Raw genomic sequence first — 19105 nt, forward strand, 5'->3', positions numbered from 1 at the left:
CCTTGTTTTATTTCACTTTTGCGACTGAAAAATTTGGCATTTGCCTGAATATGAGAAACATCACTTGATTCTGTACTGGAAGATATCTTAGGTGGTATGGGTTCAATAGCATTAAGGTACACAACTGAGTCATGATCATTGGAAAAGACATTTAGTTCGGGGTTTTCTAAATTATCCCAATCAATTAGTTCAGGATGAAGAAGGGGTAAATCGTAATCATTGTCATCATTAGGTGTTTCAATGTTCATGACATAATGATCATAATTTAGCATAGAATAGGTATAATCATAGATTAGATGTTTTTGAGAATTGTCTTTCTCAAGATTTTCCGAATTAGTCTTAACAAGATTAATATTAGCATTTTGTAGTTCACACTCAAGTGGTTCTTCATTTGACGCTTGTCCCTTAAATGAATGGATTATATCAACACACACATCTTTGGTATTGCAAATTTCTTCTTAATTGACTTCATTTGTAGTTTAGAGTCAATAGACTTGTGTACATGATAAAGAGGTTTCTTTTAATAGATTTTGTCTCCTTTCAAACTCAACTTCTTTTGAAATAATAGTTAATCCAACTTGACTATCTCTTATTTCTTCTATGGTTCTTGCATATCTGATCCTTGTTTGCACTTCTTGTGGCATTATGTCGTTGTTTTTGTCATTCTCTTTTCTTTTTGGATACGCCTCTTTTCTCTGAATTCTGAATTCTGAGTTTTTCTTGTCTTCTTTCTAATTTTATCTTTTGCTTTGTAATAGACAAGTCTTCTTTTGTAATAGCTGCTTGATCTTCATTGTGTTCCTTACTTGATGTAGTAGATAAGGCATCTGGTCCCCATTCATACTCATTGGAATCTATTTCTGAATCCTGATATGAGATTACTCCACCATACCATACTGGAATGTCATATGGTGCAAAAAGTTCTCTGATTTCTGTCATTTCTATTTTTACTGCCTTTGGAATATCTTGTTCAAATTTTTCTTTTGTTTGTATTTCTAGGACTTGCCGACAAGATTTTTCTTCCTCTTTGATGGTAGTCTCCTCTTCTTTCTTTTCATGTTCTTCTTGCTTCTTTTGTTTATTGGTTACTATTTCGGCCGCTTGATGTAGCCTTTCTTGCCAATTGTCTCCTTTAGAGATTGATTTCTTTCTCCATTTTTGTTGTTGAGTATTGTGTTGCTTTTGATTAGACTTTAGGTATCCCAAATCAGATTTATCTTTTGTAGATTGTAAGTGCGGACAAATAGGTTATGAAATACCTTGATGTTGCTTGCCAATTGGTTCTTTTCCTTCATATCCCATCTTTTGCATGATTTCATATCCTTTGCCATATTGTTTTATGGGAATAATGACTTCTGCTGCTATTGCTATAGTTTTATCTTCATCTTTGTATAACCAACCAAGAATGTCTTTGTCTTCATTTTCTTCTTCAAGGGTTCCAGCACTAACAAAGGTTCCTTTAAACATATGTTTTGATTTGCTTGATGTCTATGATTGAATATCTGTAGGTTTTCCATATGACTTAGGGGGAAGGTAAATTATTCAGAGAATACTTTCCCATTCCTTCCTCATTTAACTTGATCTTTTCTTCAAAAGTTTCCCATAACTTTGCTTGAACTTCTTTAGTAGGATATACTAATTCTTTGTTATGTGGGACTCTTGTATCTTGTGTTGGCTTCAAATTATTGCAATATTGACTAGAATCTGCAATTATAGTGAACTCTTGCCCTTCGTGAGGAAATTTCACACATTGATGATATGTAGAAGGAACTGCTTGTATCTTGTGAATCCAGGGTCTTCCCAGAAGAATATTGTAGGAGAGATTCAAGTCTAAAACTTGACACAATGTATTCTTTTCCACTGGTCCTATCTTTATTGGTAGCACAATAGTTCCTTTAGAAGAACGTTCTGCTTCATCGTAAGCCTTGATGGTTATTTTCTTTTTAGGGTCCACTGCATTCTCTGAATATCCTAAAGCTTTTATCAAACTTAATGCACAAAAAATTAAGCCAGCTCCTCCATCTATGAGTACACGTTTGACACGAGTTTTATTAATGGATACTTCAACATATAAAGGAGCATTGGGAGGATGTTGTAAGGATGCGTCATCATTTTCAAAAAATGATAAGCAATGAGGAGCTATAAGATGTCCTAGCATGTTTTGGAATTGATCTATATCCAAATCTTTTGAAACCGTTGTTTCCACTAAAGATTTCTCCAAAATTTCCTTATGCATAGGTGAAATCCTGAGAAGTTCCAGAATTGATATTTGAGCTGGTATTTGTTGTAATTGCTCTACTAAATTGTATTGTTGTGATGTGGATGTTGAGTCTTTTGCTATACCTGGAAAGGTAACCTTTTCTTTGCTTCTTGTCATAACGTTAATTGGTTCTGAAGATTGATTTTCATTAACAATGATCACATTTACTACATCATCGTATGCATAAGTGTAATTTACTTTGGTTTTTCCTTTGTCATTTTCTAATTGGGACGATTCACCTTTATCATAGTTTGGAAGTGGAGTTATAAAAGCCAAGTGTGATTCATTCGTTTTATGGCTATCCACCATGATGGTTCCATTATCAATTAGATATTGGATAATGTGTTTCAATCTTTGACAATCATTTGTTAGGTGTCCTTTATTCCGATGATAATTGCAAAAATGATTGTCATTCCACCAATTTGGCTTAACTGGTGGTTCATAAATTCTTGCTTTGGGTAAAACAATCAATTTGTTAGCAAGCAAAGTTTTTAGAGCCGATTCTAAAGATTCTCCAATATTTGTGAATTTTCTCCGAGGATTAGAGAAAAAGGACTTGGCTTTATTGTTTTCTAGATTGTTGTTGCTTGGGATTTGACTTGATAGATTGAAAATTGGTTGTTGTTGTTTCGTAGTATTGTTATCAACATTTCCTTCATTGCTGACATTCCTATTGTTTGACCAGAACTTGGGTTTGTTATTGTTGTTGTTGTTTTTTGTTGTATGAATTATTGTAAAGTTTTAGTTCTCCCTTCTTTACCATCGCGTTCTCTATTTTCAGACCATTTTCGATCATTTTGGCAAAAGAGGGAGGACATTGCATCCTTAGTTGATAACTCATTTCATTGATAAGATTATCAATGACTATGTCCATTTTTTCTTGATCAGGTACATCCCGGGGATACCTATTAAACATGCGTTTCCATCGTTGTAAAATGATCATAAAGGATTCACCATTCTTTTGTTTAACATTGCAAAGATCTAGCATTGTTATTTCATTCCTTATATTGTAGGAATATTGTGAAATAAATCTATTTACAAGTTCTTCAAAGGATTTGATTCCGGATGATAATCTTGAAAACCACTCCATTGATTGTCCATTTAAACTCCTAGGAAAAAGACACATAAGGTAAGTTTCATCGTGAGCAAATTCCATGCTCATAGTACAAAACTCCCTAATGTGATGTTGAGGATCAGATCTTCCATCGTATTTGTCATATTTAGGAATCTCGCAATGTTGCAGAAATGACATCATATTTAGCTTTTTATCAAATGGATATGGACATATGTCTTCTAATGAATACTTCTTGGAACTTGTCCCATTTTGCATGTCTTGTATCTGCTGTTGTAGAGTTTGTATTTGTTGAATAAGGTTTGATAATGAATTATCCACATTGTTTCTTTTATCATCATGTTCTTTTCTTTTGTCATCCCTTTCTTTCCTTGTTTCTCCGTTGCTTTCTTTGTTCATATCTTCATTATTTTGCTCATCTGTGTTTTGGGTGTTACTTGTTTCGGCATCTTGTTTTAAGCTTTCTATATTAAAATCTTGTGGTAGTTTAGCTCCAGATTTTGCCAACATCAAGAGATATTTCTCTTTTTGTTTTGCCAACAATTTTTCCATTAGCCTATCAAATTTGAAATCTTGTTCAAGGTCTCTAATGGTGCTATTGACGGCTTCTTCGTCAACAATGGTAAATCTAAAAGTGGTATCTTCTTCCTCCATTTGTTGTTGTTTTCTAAGTTGTTCGTGTTGGGCTCTAGTCCAAACTAGCATGTGTTTATTTCAAAGTTGTCGAAAGTTCTCAAGGACAAGGTCAATAGGTGATTATTGGTTTAGGAAGATATGCTTTATTTATCTTACCACTATTATTTGTTCGTTGGGATAAAGTGTCTCTTTGTTGAAAAGCACGTCTTTGTAGAGTTTCACTGTCAAATTCTGTACCGCAACCACGTAAGTAGTGACGAAAATGGTGTAGAAATGTCCTATGTTTCACTAAGATCTTGCGATTGATATACAAGAATCTTATTATTTTCTGAGTAGCTTTGTAACTGGGTTTTCTTTTCTTAAGGTGATACTTAAAAGTCATATAAGCATTTGACAGTTTACAAGTTTGATTCCAATGTTGGTGCAATTTTGGTTTTTATGTAACCTAAATTCAAAAATAGGAAAGATATATCCAAGATTAGGAACTTAGTATAGATTGATCAAGCTTCGTGGTAGAGGATTTGATTATCCTGATGAGAGACTTGACAAGGATGTTGATTTTTGCACTTAAGATGTTTGAATCAATAGCTTGTTGAATGTTGATGTTTATAGAACTTTTTGGGAATAAACTATAGGATTAGCAACCTAGTTGTTTGAGATAGTTTGAAAATACGTGATGGTTTAGAGACAAAACCTACCTCAAGAATTATTTTGATATTTTGATGTTTTGATACTTTGATTTTGAGTTGGTGTTTCAAGTGTTGGAATGCTTTTTGTTTTATCCTTTTGATCACACTTTTTTAGAAATTTGTTGATTTTGATCTTTTGTAGATGATAATTTTCTTCAAATTTTTGACCATTAGGAACATGTTATAGACATAGAAGACACAATTTTTAATAAATAAAAAATAGAAGCAAGTACAATCCCTATGGAAGGCTGAGACAATAGTTGTTGAATCTCACATGGAGTTTCCCCCGAGGCTACGCTATTCAAAGCAGATATTTAGATGCTTGACCCCACTAGCTCCACCCTCGACACTCACTTCTTCGAGGCAACCAAGAACCAGTTTCCATGAAATCTCCTCATGGCAAACTTTATATCTCTACTAGGAACCGTATGTGTGTGAGCCGCTTCAGAGGTCCGATCTCCTGCGCCAACAACTAGAAGGCTTTTGGCAACTAGTACAAATAGTTTTTAGTAAAGGCTTCTGGTCATGTGGCCATACATGCGGCACTTTCATCTCTGTAAATACAGAAGGTTCCAGCCTATAGAGGTTACGCTCCATAGGGTTTATGGGGAAACATAGTGTCGGTATGAACTTATTAGCACATGTTGTTTGAACTTTCGTCACAAACACAATTTATTTATAGTGGATCAGAAGGACTCGGTATTAGCCCATTTCCACTTTAGGTCGTTCCCCTCTCACTGGCCCCCTCAAGGCAGCTCGGGAAGGTAGGCCCTCTAAAGGATTAATTGCTTAAAAGTAAAGAAAGTGTAAAAAGAGTGGGTTTGGCTTTTTGATCACCCAATTAAGGGGAGAGCATATACCTATCACTTTCGAGACATGGAATACAAGCATTCTTTTTAACCTTTTCAAAGTAATTTGTTGGCTAAGTCTTATTTGGAGATGTTGCTCCAACAAGCATGGTGTTTATTTTAGCCCCACATAGCAAATGATTTTCTAATCTAGGAATTGGAAATCTTGGTCAACAAAATGAAAATCGTTGCAAAAAGTAACTTGCTTTGTAAGAGGACAAGCTGATTGTTCTTTTTAACCTGCAAAATATAAGATTGATTGTGCTTTTTACCTTTGCAAGAAAATGAAAGATTGTTGTTCTTTTTACCTTGCAAATGTGATTATTTTTAGAGCCCAAAAAAACAAGTGAGGTACTTTTTAGAACACCAAATTAAAAAATGAAGTTCTTTTTACCCAAAAGGAAATATGAGTTCTTTTTAACCAACTTTGAAAAAGCTAGAAAAAAAATCACTAAATCCTAACTTAACTCCTCCAAATCTGCAAGAAATTGTTAGAAACCTGCAATAAAAAGAAGTTAGTGAAAATCCAAAACCTTAGGTGGGCTTCCACAAGCCTAATTTCAAATCACAGCTACAAATTTTTCATTGTGCCAAATTATCTGTCAAATGCGCTAATCCTTGTTACAAAAGCGCTAACCTGTGTAATAAAAGCGCTAACCTAAGATACAAAAGCGTTGATTTACAGACAAAAGCGCTAACCTACATGACATATGCGCTAACCTATGATGCAAAAGCGCTGATTTACAGACAAAAGCGCTAACCTACATGACATATGCGCTAACCTATGATGCAAAAGCGCTGATTTACAGACAAAATCGCTAACCTACATGACATATGCGCTAACCTATGATGTAAAAGCACTGATTTACAGACAAAAGTGCTAACCTACATGACATATGCGCTAACCTATGATGCAAATGTGCTAACCTATGATGCAAATGTGCTAACCTATCGAACAAAAGTGCTATTAAAATTTATTAATTTTATTGCGAGATTTTTAAAGGTATATGTGAGGTCTGACCCCACTGTGAGTGCCAAAATGTGTGAGCTTGAATTTCATCCTTAGAATATTACCTATAATAAGTTAGTTTCACAAAATACAATGGAAATGCATACAGGAAATCCAAAATCCACCAATGAAACTACATGAAATACATATTAAAATAAAAGATTATTTTACCTTCATGGCTTATGTCTCATTGTGTCCTAAATCCACTGTTCTTGGTTGCAGATGGTGTGCTCTCAGACAATGCACTGTTGGCTTCCAAGATGGCATATGAAGAATGAACTGATAACTTGTAGTTAACTGATAGTATGATATGCAAAGCTACATGATTATGCTAAAATGATAATGCTAAATGATATATTGCTAAAATGATATTTGCTATTTGGTAATTGCTTCAAAAACTCACGGATGCATATGATTGATTGAAAGCTATTTTTGAAGACTAACCCTCTCAATTGAAGCTCTTGATTTTATAGACCTTGAGAGGACAAGATGATGTGGCTCAGATCAACAATCATGATCAGATCTACAGATTTGAATGGCTTGTGAGCAAAGGTGATGGTTGAGAGAAAGGGGGAAGGAGAAGACAAGTGTCACTCATCTCACCTTGACTGGGTTGCTGATTGAGAGAATCTAGGGATGGTTGGAGAAAATTTAGGCATGAGAGGACAAGTGGACTCAAGTCCTTCCCAAGATGTAGGGGTGTTGGAGAGAATATAGGAAATGGTTATGAAATATGTGTATGTACACAATTTCATTAATTTTGGAAGCTGGAGATAAATCATGAATTAATAATTAAGAAATATTAATTTCCTTAGCTACATGTTTGATGAGCTGGCAACGGGAAGATGAAGTGGAGATGGAGGGTGAGTTGGATAAGAAAGATTAAATAATTTAACAATTATTTAATATTTGAGACTATAGGATAGGAGAATAACTATTAAATATTATATATTTAATTGATTGGAGAAGATAATTAAATATTAGACATTTAATTAACTTGGTTAGAGGAATAATTAAATATTAGATATTTAATTAATTAGAAGAATAGGATAATAAATTAATTAATAAAATATTAATTAATAGAAAGACACAAAATGAATTAATCTTTTCAAATTAACTATTTAATAGATGAATAAATATTAGATAAATATTAAATAAATATAGAATATTTATTTAATTGCTCATAGCCAATTTTTAGGTGTATACACATATTAATGTCGATTCATAAATGAATCGACATTAATATGCTATGGGGTTTATTAGCTTGATAGCATATAGATTAATGCTTAACATATATGCATAGTGTTAACAATTGCTAATGACATAATAATCAGTGACAACTTTATAATTTTGTCAATCATCTAATAGAACCTAATAATCATATTCAAAACGGAAAGCATAAAATAAATGAATAAACTATAACAGATTTAAGGAGATCAATTGTAACTATCAAATAGAGTGATGGTTAGAGATGTCTTATCTTGCAGAAGCTATTATGCATTAACACTCCCTCTTAGCTTTGGAATATAGATAAAGCAACTTGCATCACATTTCTTTTTTATAACCAAAATTTCTAATGTAGTTTATAATGTCAGTCTCCAAGAGTTCATATCACCTAAACATATGACATGAGTTATCATCAAAGTATATGATACAAGAAACCATATCAACTAAGCACATGACATGGAGTATCACATAAACATGTGATACAAAAGATTCATCATGTTGTGATGACAAGATATCACCTGAACACGTGATATTAGTATTGCCTAAACACGCAATACTTAAGGATAAACATATGAGGATGATTAAATTCTCATCTTATCCAAGTTGTGGTATGTGCACTAACATTTTATACAAATGTTTTACCACAACATAGTCATGGCACATCCATGACATACCAGAGATCCAACATGATAACTGGTTTGAACATCATAAGATCATCACCTTATAATGTCTACATACAAGTGTTCATTATCTTGAGAGATCGTCACCTCTTAGATATGAACCCAGGAGATAAAATCCAAAATGTCCTAACATGACAAAGAAGATTACACAAACATCTTATTGATATGTAAGTACATATTACAAAGCAAATTACCTTTCTATCATACCTAAACCTTTTCTGAAGTGATCAACCTTCACTCTATAAAGAGGTTTGGTCAGAATATTTGCAGTCTAATCTCCTATACAAATATATTCTTATTGGATCACCTTCCTGTCTACCATATCTCGCACATAGTGGTATGGAATCTCAATATGCTTGGATTTGTCGTGGAACACTGGATTTACTGAAAGTTTTATGTGGCTTTGATTGTCACAATGTATAATAGTAGGTTTCATAAGCTCTCCAAATAATCCCACAAGCAACTTCCTAAACCATACTGCCTCTCGGGCAGCCATGGAAGCTGCAATGTATTCGGCTTCGGTGGAACTCTGAGCTACAGAAGACTGCTTTCTGCTAATCCAGGATATCACGACTGAACCTAAACTGAAGCAACACCCTGAAGTGCTTTTCCTGTCAATCACACTTCCAACCCAATCTGAGTCTGTAAATCCGTGTAGGTCTAGATCAACTTTCTCATATTTGAGACCAAGGTTTAGAGTACCTTGTAAGTATCTCATAATGTGTTTCACTACAATCAGGTGGATCTCCTTAGGCTCACACATAAACTGACTTAAGGCATTGACTGCATAACATATATATGGCCTTGTATTTACTAGGTACATCAGGGACCCAATCATTTGCCTGTATTGAGTAGGATCAGTGGATTGTGACTCTGCTGCCACTTCCTTAAGTTTATGTAAATTTGTCTCCATGGGAGAGGTCATAGGTCTGCAATTTAGCATTCTGAATCTCTTCAAAATGTCCAAGGTATACTTACCTTGGTTTAGTATAATGTTATCAGAATTCTGCCATATTTCCAAACCTAGGAAGTAATGAAGGAGTCCCAAGTCATTCATATTAAATTTTTTAGATAGATCTTTCTTGCATTGATCCATAAGGTGATCTTCTCATGTGATTAATAAGTCATCAACATATAGAATCAATATTAACACATCACCTTTATTTTGTTTCTAGTAGAGATTAGGATCTGCATCATTTTTAGAGAAGCCTAGTTCTGAGAGATAGGTGTCAATTCTTTCATACCAGGCTCTGGGAGCCTGTTTAAGCCCATAGAGAGCTTTCTTGAGTCTACACACATGAGACTTTGCATCATGAATTTTAAACCCTTCAGGTTGCTCTAGGTAGACTTCTTCTGAGATCTCACCATTAAGAAATGTTGTCTTAACATCCATCCGGTGCACCTTCCACCCTTTTGCTGCTGTAATGGCTAGTACTTCTCTTACTAAGGTATATTTGGCTACAAGTGCAAAGGTTTCTTCATAATCTATCCCTTCCCTTTGAGAGAACCCTCTAGCTACAAATCTGGCCTTGTGCTTTTCAATACTGCCATCTGGAACATGTTTGATCTTGAAAATCCATTTAGATGAAACAACAGATTTCTTAGTAGGCCTAAGAACAATCTCCCAAACATCATTCTTCATAATGGACTCATACTCTTCAGACATGGCATCCTTCCATACTTGATGTTTAAGTGTATCTGATACATTGTTTGGTTCATCTTTAGAGAGATCATTCATAAGGGAAACATAGCTAGTGAATTTATTAGGTCTTTTGCTTTCCCTGAAGGTTCCTGAAGGAGCAACAAACTTCTAAGCTTCTGCTACAGTCTTGGTGGCCCATAGTGGTCTTTTCTTGAGGTTTTATCTAGGTGGGTTTTGAGTTTCAGCTATAGTTTCCTCAAGATTCTCCCTCTGAAGCTCAGGAGTAGGATCTTCTTCTATGTTAGGAGTAGGGATATAGATTTTAGGCTCTATTGTAATTTGGGCTCTTTTGAAGGCTGTCTTCTTCAAAGATTACATCCCTAATAAGTTCAATATTTCTCTAACCTTGTATATAAATTCAATAGGCCTTGGATGTTTCACTATATCCTACAAGTATTCCCTTTTTGCCAGAAGGTTCTAGTTTTAGTCTTTTCTCTTTAGGTACATGTATTTAGACAGGACACCCAAATATCGTAAGGTGGCTAATATCTGGCTTTATTTTGGTAAAGACTTCCTCAGGAGTTTTATCTTCAAGATGGGAGTGAGGACATCTATTTTGTATATACACAACAGTGCTAGTTGCTTCTACCCAAAGATTGATATTTAGATTATGATCAAGAATCATGGCTTTGGCAGCTTCTACAATTGTCCTATTTTTCCTCTCAACTACCCCATTTTGTTGAGGATTATAAGGTATTGTTAACTCCCTCATAATCCCTGAATTTTTACAAAAATCTCTAGATAATTCTGATGTGTATTCCCCCCCATTATCAGTTCTTAGGGTTTTAATTTTATTTCCCAAGTAGTTCTCTGTTAGTGATTTAAACTCTTTAAACCTATTGAGGATCTCTTCTGATTCTTTACACTTCAGAAAGTAGATCCAAGTTTTCCTAGAGTAGTCATCAACAAATATTTAATAATACAAAAATCCCCCTAGAGAGGGTATGGACATAGGTCTACATACATTAGAATGAACTAACTCTAAAACTTTGCTTGTCTTCCTAGTACTATTTTGGAAGGCACCCTTGGTATTTTTACCTAGGGCACATCCCTTGCATGCCTCTGAATGATATTACTTCAACTTAGGTAGACCTGTGACAAGGTTTCCCATAGATGATAAAGCTCTATAATTCAGGTGGCCTAGTCTTCTATGCCAAACTTCATTTGCATTTGTGGCTTCATGAATTAGGGATAGGTTGGGCTCTGTGCATAGCTCATACAAATAGCCTTGTCTTTGATCAATGACTTTAGCTTTCTTGATGGAAGAATTCCTTGGCCAAGCCAACACCTTATTTTTCATGAAGGCTACTTTGTATCCATTATCTTCTAGTGTTGATATGGAGACTAGATTTCTCTTGATGTCGGGGACATATAGTACTCCTTTGAGTTGCAATGATATGCGTGTCTTTAGTTTGATGGTGCAGGATCCAATTCCTCTGACTAGATGTGAGGAATCATCTCCGATAGTCACTTCCTCATCATTCTCCTCTATCATGGAGTCTAGCACTTCTCTAAACCCTGTAATGTGTCTGGATGAGCTACTATCGATCACCCAGGAGTTAGACTTGTTTGTTGCATGGCTTGTAAGTGCTGAGTAGAGGAGACAGTTCTGAGAGTCATCTTCTGTTTTGGATTTTCCTGGTTTGGCAAATGTGGCTTGATGTTTGGCTCTCTATAGACATTTTGCAACATAGTGCCCAAATTTGTCACACCTATAGCATTGAATATGTGATAGGTCTTTCTTTGAAGTGTTCTTGCCTTGACGACCTTTTCTCTTCCTAAGTTGCTTCTTCTTGGTTTTCTTATTTGTGTTAGTATTTAGGACTTGAAGGTCTTTGTCTATGTTCTTTTGTTTTATTCTCATCTTGTTCAATCTTGATTCTTCTTGGAGACAATCATCTCTTAATCTTTCAAACTTAGGATATTTGGACCTTGCACTGATGCCTTGGATGAATGTACTCCATCCACTAGGTAATGCATCTAGAGCAATGAGTGTTAACTCTTTGCTTTGGATCTCATAATCAAGAGTTTCTAGTTCACCTCTTAGGGTTGATATCCACATAAAACAGGCGCTGATTGTCTCCCCTTTATTCATGGCGATATGATTTATCTCTCATTTTAATGCCAGCGTTCGACTTGCATTTGATATCTCAAATGTGCTTTCAAGTGCTTTGAACATTTTATAGGCCATCTAATGTTTCCTTATGATGGGCATTATGTTGTTTCTCACCCCATCAACTATTATTTTAATGGCCTTTTCATTTCCCTCAATCCATGCTGCTTTGCCAGGTTCATTTTTCAGGTTGTTCATTTTTAGTTTGAACAAATGAATCCACTTTGTTCTCCCTTAATATCATCTTGATTATGAACTTCCAAGCTAAAAAATCATCGCCACCTCCGAGTCTGTCTTTGAATCTAATAGCACTGGCCATTTGAGAAATGTGATGTAGTATATAACCTTGTTCTTAAATTATTCACAAAATCGAATAGCCTTAGGTTCGATCAACTTGGCTCTGATACCATGTAAAGTTTATTCAATTTTCAATTGAAGAACAAGTTATATTTTCAATGATGTAATGTTATTATTACTTGCAGATTTACTGTCTAACAATGTCTGATTTTATTTGCAGGATGTGGGAGAGAGATCATTTGATATTTTCTATGTCTTTTCCAATTAAATTTATCGGTCTATATATGAGAATGAACCGATCAATGAATGACTTCATTGGTCATGTCTTTGGACATGACCGACCAAGGCATTCACTGGTTGGTGCCTCTTCAATATAATCACATCCGAAATCAGTTTTAGTTTGGCATTTAACAAACACTATTCATAAGCAACCTGATAGTGAATCGGTGTTATTAACAAAAACGAGTTTAATTTATGTTACCCGATAAATGCATTGCGGGTTTATAACATAACAATAACATTATATGTTATCAGGTTAATACCCTGATAACATATTAATGTCGATTCATAAATGAATCGACATTAATATGCTATCGGGTTTATTATCTCGATATCATATAGATTAATGCTTAACATATATGCACAATGTTAACAATTGCTAATGACATAATAATCAATGACAATATTACAATTTTGTCAATCATCTAATAGAACCTGATAATCATATTCAAATCAGAAAGCATAAAATAGATGAATAAACTATAACAGATTTAAGGAGATCAATTGTAACTATCAAATAGAGTGATGGTTAGAGATATCTTATCTTGCAGAAGCTATTATGCATTAACACTTCTAACCATTTGTCTCTTGTAACATTTTTTATTTTCAGCCTCCTAGTTTGAGAAGTCCAACAAGATGAAGTGAAGTCATGTCTTTAAACACAAAATTCCACAATTTGTACACACTTTCAAAGCCACAAAAGCCTTCTCAATATTTGGTCCTTAGGAATAACACAACTTTGGGTTTCTAATTCATTTAGTGTATTTCTATATAATATCCTATTCATGATGAATAAAAGAGTTTCATTTCCTAACTCGTCTCCAATAGATGTGTAATTGTGCTTTGCATAAGCCCATTTTATTCCATTGCATGTTAACAAAATTCACCAAGCAAGTAAGAAAGATTCATTCCTTGGATAGTTTGTGGATTGCCATTTGTGCACCTATTTGCCTTGGGATAAATCATTTGTATCAAAGTAGTTCTTACTCATCCCATCCATTTTGTTTAGTTTTTACACCAATCTAGAGAATCAATAGCATCAATAATTACCTAATCATTCGATTTCTACATTGCATTCTAGTCGTGCATGGCTACTTTTTCATAGTATCAGAAGGAACATTTACAACATAATTTTGTTTCAATTATACTTAAGAGTGATAAAGCATAGCTAATATATTTTATGATTCAAATAAACCTATTTTATAAGTCCAAAGGGTTATCCAAGAAGCTTGAGAAGAATAATGGAAGAGTTTTTCCAATGTTTCACAACTTCATGGTTTACTAACAACATCTGTAATAACACAATTCATTTTTGTCCATTCTATTGAAGATATGTTGTCATTGGTGTCAAAAGAGTGTCAAGGGGAAGTCTATAGTCAATGTGAATTAGATGTAATTGTATGTGATATCATAGGAGCTCATTGTGAGGTCAAATCAACGTGTAAATGTATAGTCACTACTATCATAATATCTATGTTTGACAATTTGAATTTTCAAAATATAGTGTCATGTTGTGATATAAGTTTAAGATTGTTTGTAGTGTTATCTTGTATCTCTTATTGTTGGTGGAGATAAATTGGTAGTGTGATCTAGAAGTATATGTGGTACCTAAGTTGCTTAGATAATAAGCTTGCTTTGGAAACTTGTTATGTTCTGCGTTCCACCACAATTTGGAAGGAGAGTATGTTTACACAAGTGTTCTATGAAATTCTAGAGTTTCTGGAGTTGGTTATTTACAGATAGAAAATTTGGAGTGACAAAATGTTCACTGTGCTTGTTGGTCGACTAGGTTGTTATTTCAGATTGATGTGCCATAGGATTGTAACATGTGCTCATCGGAGATAGCATTCATATGACTATTGGGATCAAATAAGGCTACATTGGGTAACACATAGTGTGTTCCCTCTTTTGGAGTATAGTGTGGGCTTTCAAAGTTGACCTATTACATGTTTGGTTAAGGGTTATGTTTGTGGCCGACATGTAGATACAATAATCTTTATTTTGGGATGGCATGTGAATGTAATTGTAATTATAATGCATATATATAGATCATATGTAGTGTGGGGGAGTGTTCTAAAGGTTGATTATATCAAGTGCAAGTTGGGTATTCAATTTGAAGGTTTGAAATTCATATCTTTGTATCCTGATGGGATTGGTGTCTCACTTGTTGAGTTGGTACTCAGATCTTGGAGTAGGGGATTGACATCTCTAGTAGGTTGGTGTCTGCAAATGTAATAGGGGATTGGTGTCTCTGGTAGGTTGATGCCTACTTTGTATTGTAAGTGATTCATTATTTTGTGAGGTTGGATTTGGATTTTGTAGATCCAAGTAATTATTCTCACCGTTGTTTTTTCCTTATTGGTTTCCATGTAAGTCTAGTGCTCATATGTGTGAGTGTGTGTTTATGTTCTTTATTTGATATGTTGCTAGTAGATGATTTAAATGGTAAATCTAGATGTGATGTGTGGAGAAGCTATTAATGATAATTAATGTTCAATCGAGTTGAAAATGACATATATTGATTCACCCCCCTGTTTTAGTATATTGTGTGCCCTTCAATGGGTATCAAAGCCACATTCCTTGGAAGAAGCTTATGTTACCCAACACATCATACATTTTGCATGATTTTGATTTAGAGTTTTCAAATTTGATTTTCATTGTGGAGTTTACAAAATCTGTTTGGTTTGCACTTTCACATGTGCATTGCTCATTAGTTACATTTATCAAAATCATGTGTTGAATGGTAGCTTCTTTTATTTTATGTTGCTTGCATTGATCCACTATATTTTAATATATTGCATAATGAGGGATTCAAAGATGTTTCCAACATTTACTTCATTTCTAAAAGGTTTCATACACATATCATGTTATATGATGACATTTTTAAAGATGTTTATTGAATGTTGGGATTTCATTAAAGATCTAGTGGATGTTTCAAGTGATACCTTTGATAATCTTCCTAGGAGTGAACTTTAGATGAATAATGCTTGTACTTCTCTTAGAGTATCCCTTAATCATGAGGAAAGAGTTAATGATCCTATCAATGATCTCTCCAATGGACATGCAACATTGAAGAGTAATGATGAATCCTCTTCCCATAAGGTCACTTTGGTGTAAGAGGGACATGCTTCACACATTGACAATCAAAATCTCAACACATAAATCACTTTAGATCCTCTTTATTCTCCTAGAGAATATCTTACCCATCAACATGTTTTGAGAAAAGCTGATGTTACACATTTCCTTAATTATATGCCACCTAACATAACATTGAGTAATATGAAACTTTAGATGATGAGAACACCTCTTCCCAATCCAACAACTTAATACAAAAGGAATCTCTTATCTCTTATGTGGACATAAATGATGATAATAAAGTTATCATCCTCCAACAAGGATCCATCCACCTTCATCTATTCCACCCTTTGGTTCTTCAAGATATACTTATGTAACAAACTTCAATGAGGTCTATAATGAAAGTCCTTCCCCTTCACATTTGCAAACAGATTATAAGTGTGACTTTGACATGATTTCTAAACTAGGATATAGTGGGCATGAGCTCATAAAGATGGATCAAAGAATCAAAGTCCCTATATAATCCTAAACCCAATACATTAGAGAAGGCATATGATTTCCTATTCCTTCCTTACCAATCCTTGTACCAAAGCATAGCATTGTTCAACACATAAATACACTAAGAAGGGGGGGATGAATCGATGTATAATTTAATACTTCTAAAACATCTTTTCAGCACTCATAGGTAATTAATCATATAATATAGAAGAACATGAAGATCATTATTGCATCACACAACACTAGGACATATGTGGAAAACCCAAGATGGGAAAAACCACAGTGAGAAAATGTTGCTTGGAGCTACTGTCCAAATCCATCCTCACAAATGTATCAATTGATTATAGTTAATTTGAAGGCACCAACCTTTAGGAGACACGAATCCCCCAAATTTTATGGACACCAATCCAAAGGAGCACAAACCCCTACAGTTTATAGACACCAATCCAAAGGAACACCAATCCAAAGGAGCACCAACCCCTACAATTTATGGACACAAATCCAAAGGAGCACCAACCCCTACAATTTACTTCAGAATCTGGGACACCAATCCCTTTACAATTATTTGATTTGAAGGCACCAACCTTCAAGAGACACCAATCCCCTACACTAACATACAAGACAACAATCTTGATGTAATACAATGAATAAATATGAACCTTTGTAGTTCTGCTTTGCCTCTTCAGAAGTTTGGTTCACTCTCTGTCAGCTCTACAACTCACTCTCTTCTTAGTCCAATATCCACACCAAAACTGTGTCAATTTTCATCCTATTTGTATACTTTGTATTTTCCTCCATAAGGTCGGCCAAGACATAGTTCATCATAGATCAAACAAAAATAGTTTGCATCGTTATCATACAACATGATGTGTACAACTATCTATGCTACATTAGGATCATTCATTTTGTTAGTTTGCATTCTATTCTTATCATCACAACATAGAAAATCTATCCCATTTTGTAATTGTCCAATTGCATTCAATAGATAACTATTTAAGTCAATTTGTGCAAGTTCCTAGAACACTCTGTTATCATGCCAAAACAAGTTCTTCTTAATCTTTAAATCTGGATTGTTGATCCTCATGATTTGACCAATAATATTTGGTCGTTATTGTCACCATGGTAGTTCCACGTTCCACATCACATTACTATCAACACAATCTCCCTGAGTCATTATCTATGGCATGTCGAATATTAACTATCAAGGACATGTGGCAATGGGTCAAAACATCATGCCATGACATTAGCATATGTCATCAAACCTTGTGAGCCAACGCTTTCTTCACTTCCTGGACATGTGGTTGTTGGTCGCTTCATCGCAAGCCTTTCCTAATGACATCACTTCATGCAAAACTGCATTCTCTTCTATCCTTGTAGCTGTTAGGTCCCAAAGACAACTGAGAGGGGGGGGGGGAGGTGAATCAATTGTCAAATAAATTTGAACCAAAAATTTATTAACCAACTTAATGCTTAATACCGGTAAACTAGTTAAGTATGCCGGTAGACAGTGTTAACTGTAAACTGCTATACCGGTAAGGATTAATGCATGAAACATAAACATAAAGTCATCCACAACACATGACACCAATATTTGTATGTGGAAACCCTGTAAGGGGAAAAACCACGGTGGGAAACCTTACCCACAATTAGATGATAGTACTACAGATAGTATGTGTACATAAATGGGGTCTGCACATGCAGAAAGGCCAATAGTCTAGAGCTCACTGCTCAATCACAAAATGGGAGTCACACTGACTACAGTTGGATGGTTAAATCCAATAAGAATGTACTGCTCAAAATAGCATCTTCATATGCTGGATTCAGTACCGGTGTAATGCTGATATGCTTCTACAAAAACCTAACTTCACCTTCAAATGATGTCTTCGTGTATATCCTTGCTTGATCTCGTATATACCTTCACTTAATTCTTTTCGCATTCCACACTTGATCTTACAAATAAGATCTTACATTTATACCGTACCCTAAGACCAATTTTAGTAGGTCGGCTCTACAAGATATTACAATAAAAATATTTTACAAACAATATAATATCCGATGCAATAACCAATTGAACATGTTAGCTTAATTCATTTACAACAATAATAAATCATCTCCATAGCGTGCCATGCTGATCTGGAAAAGATAAACCTTCCGGTGTAACCCTAGATAACCTGGACCTATTTGCCGGTAAAAGCAAATATGCAAATATGAATATACCAATGATTATTTCTTCAAAATAAAGTTCCTACATGATGTCTTTGACATTACCAAGTGTCTTCCATATCATTCCAGGTACCGGTGAACCATATACCAGTAACTGTTGTACAATTTACTTGCTTGTCGGTGAATGTTGCTGGATCTCCAAAGCAGGTGTATTAGTAGGTGTTGACATCAATGACAAAACCATACCAAAATACCAACAATCTCCCCCTTTGGCATTGATGGCAACACAAGGTGGAAAATCCATCAAAAGTGCCAAAACAGAAATGCCAAATACAAAAACCAACAATCTCTATTTCTCCCCCTGGGAGTAACAATACCAATCTCTCAAATGTGTTTTTCAAAATCTCTCCCCTAAAATCTCTCCCAAAAAAGATAATGTGTTTTTCCATAGATATCTCTCCCCCTTTGACATCAAATGCCAAAGTCACAAAAGGTCAAGTTCATACAAAATACCAACCAATTCAATATACCAACTACTCCCCCTGAGAAGTAGCTTC

Source organism: Cryptomeria japonica, chromosome 4, assembly GCF_030272615.1.
Source record: "Cryptomeria japonica chromosome 4, Sugi_1.0, whole genome shotgun sequence".
Classification (NCBI taxonomy): domain Eukaryota; kingdom Viridiplantae; phylum Streptophyta; class Pinopsida; order Cupressales; family Cupressaceae; genus Cryptomeria; species Cryptomeria japonica.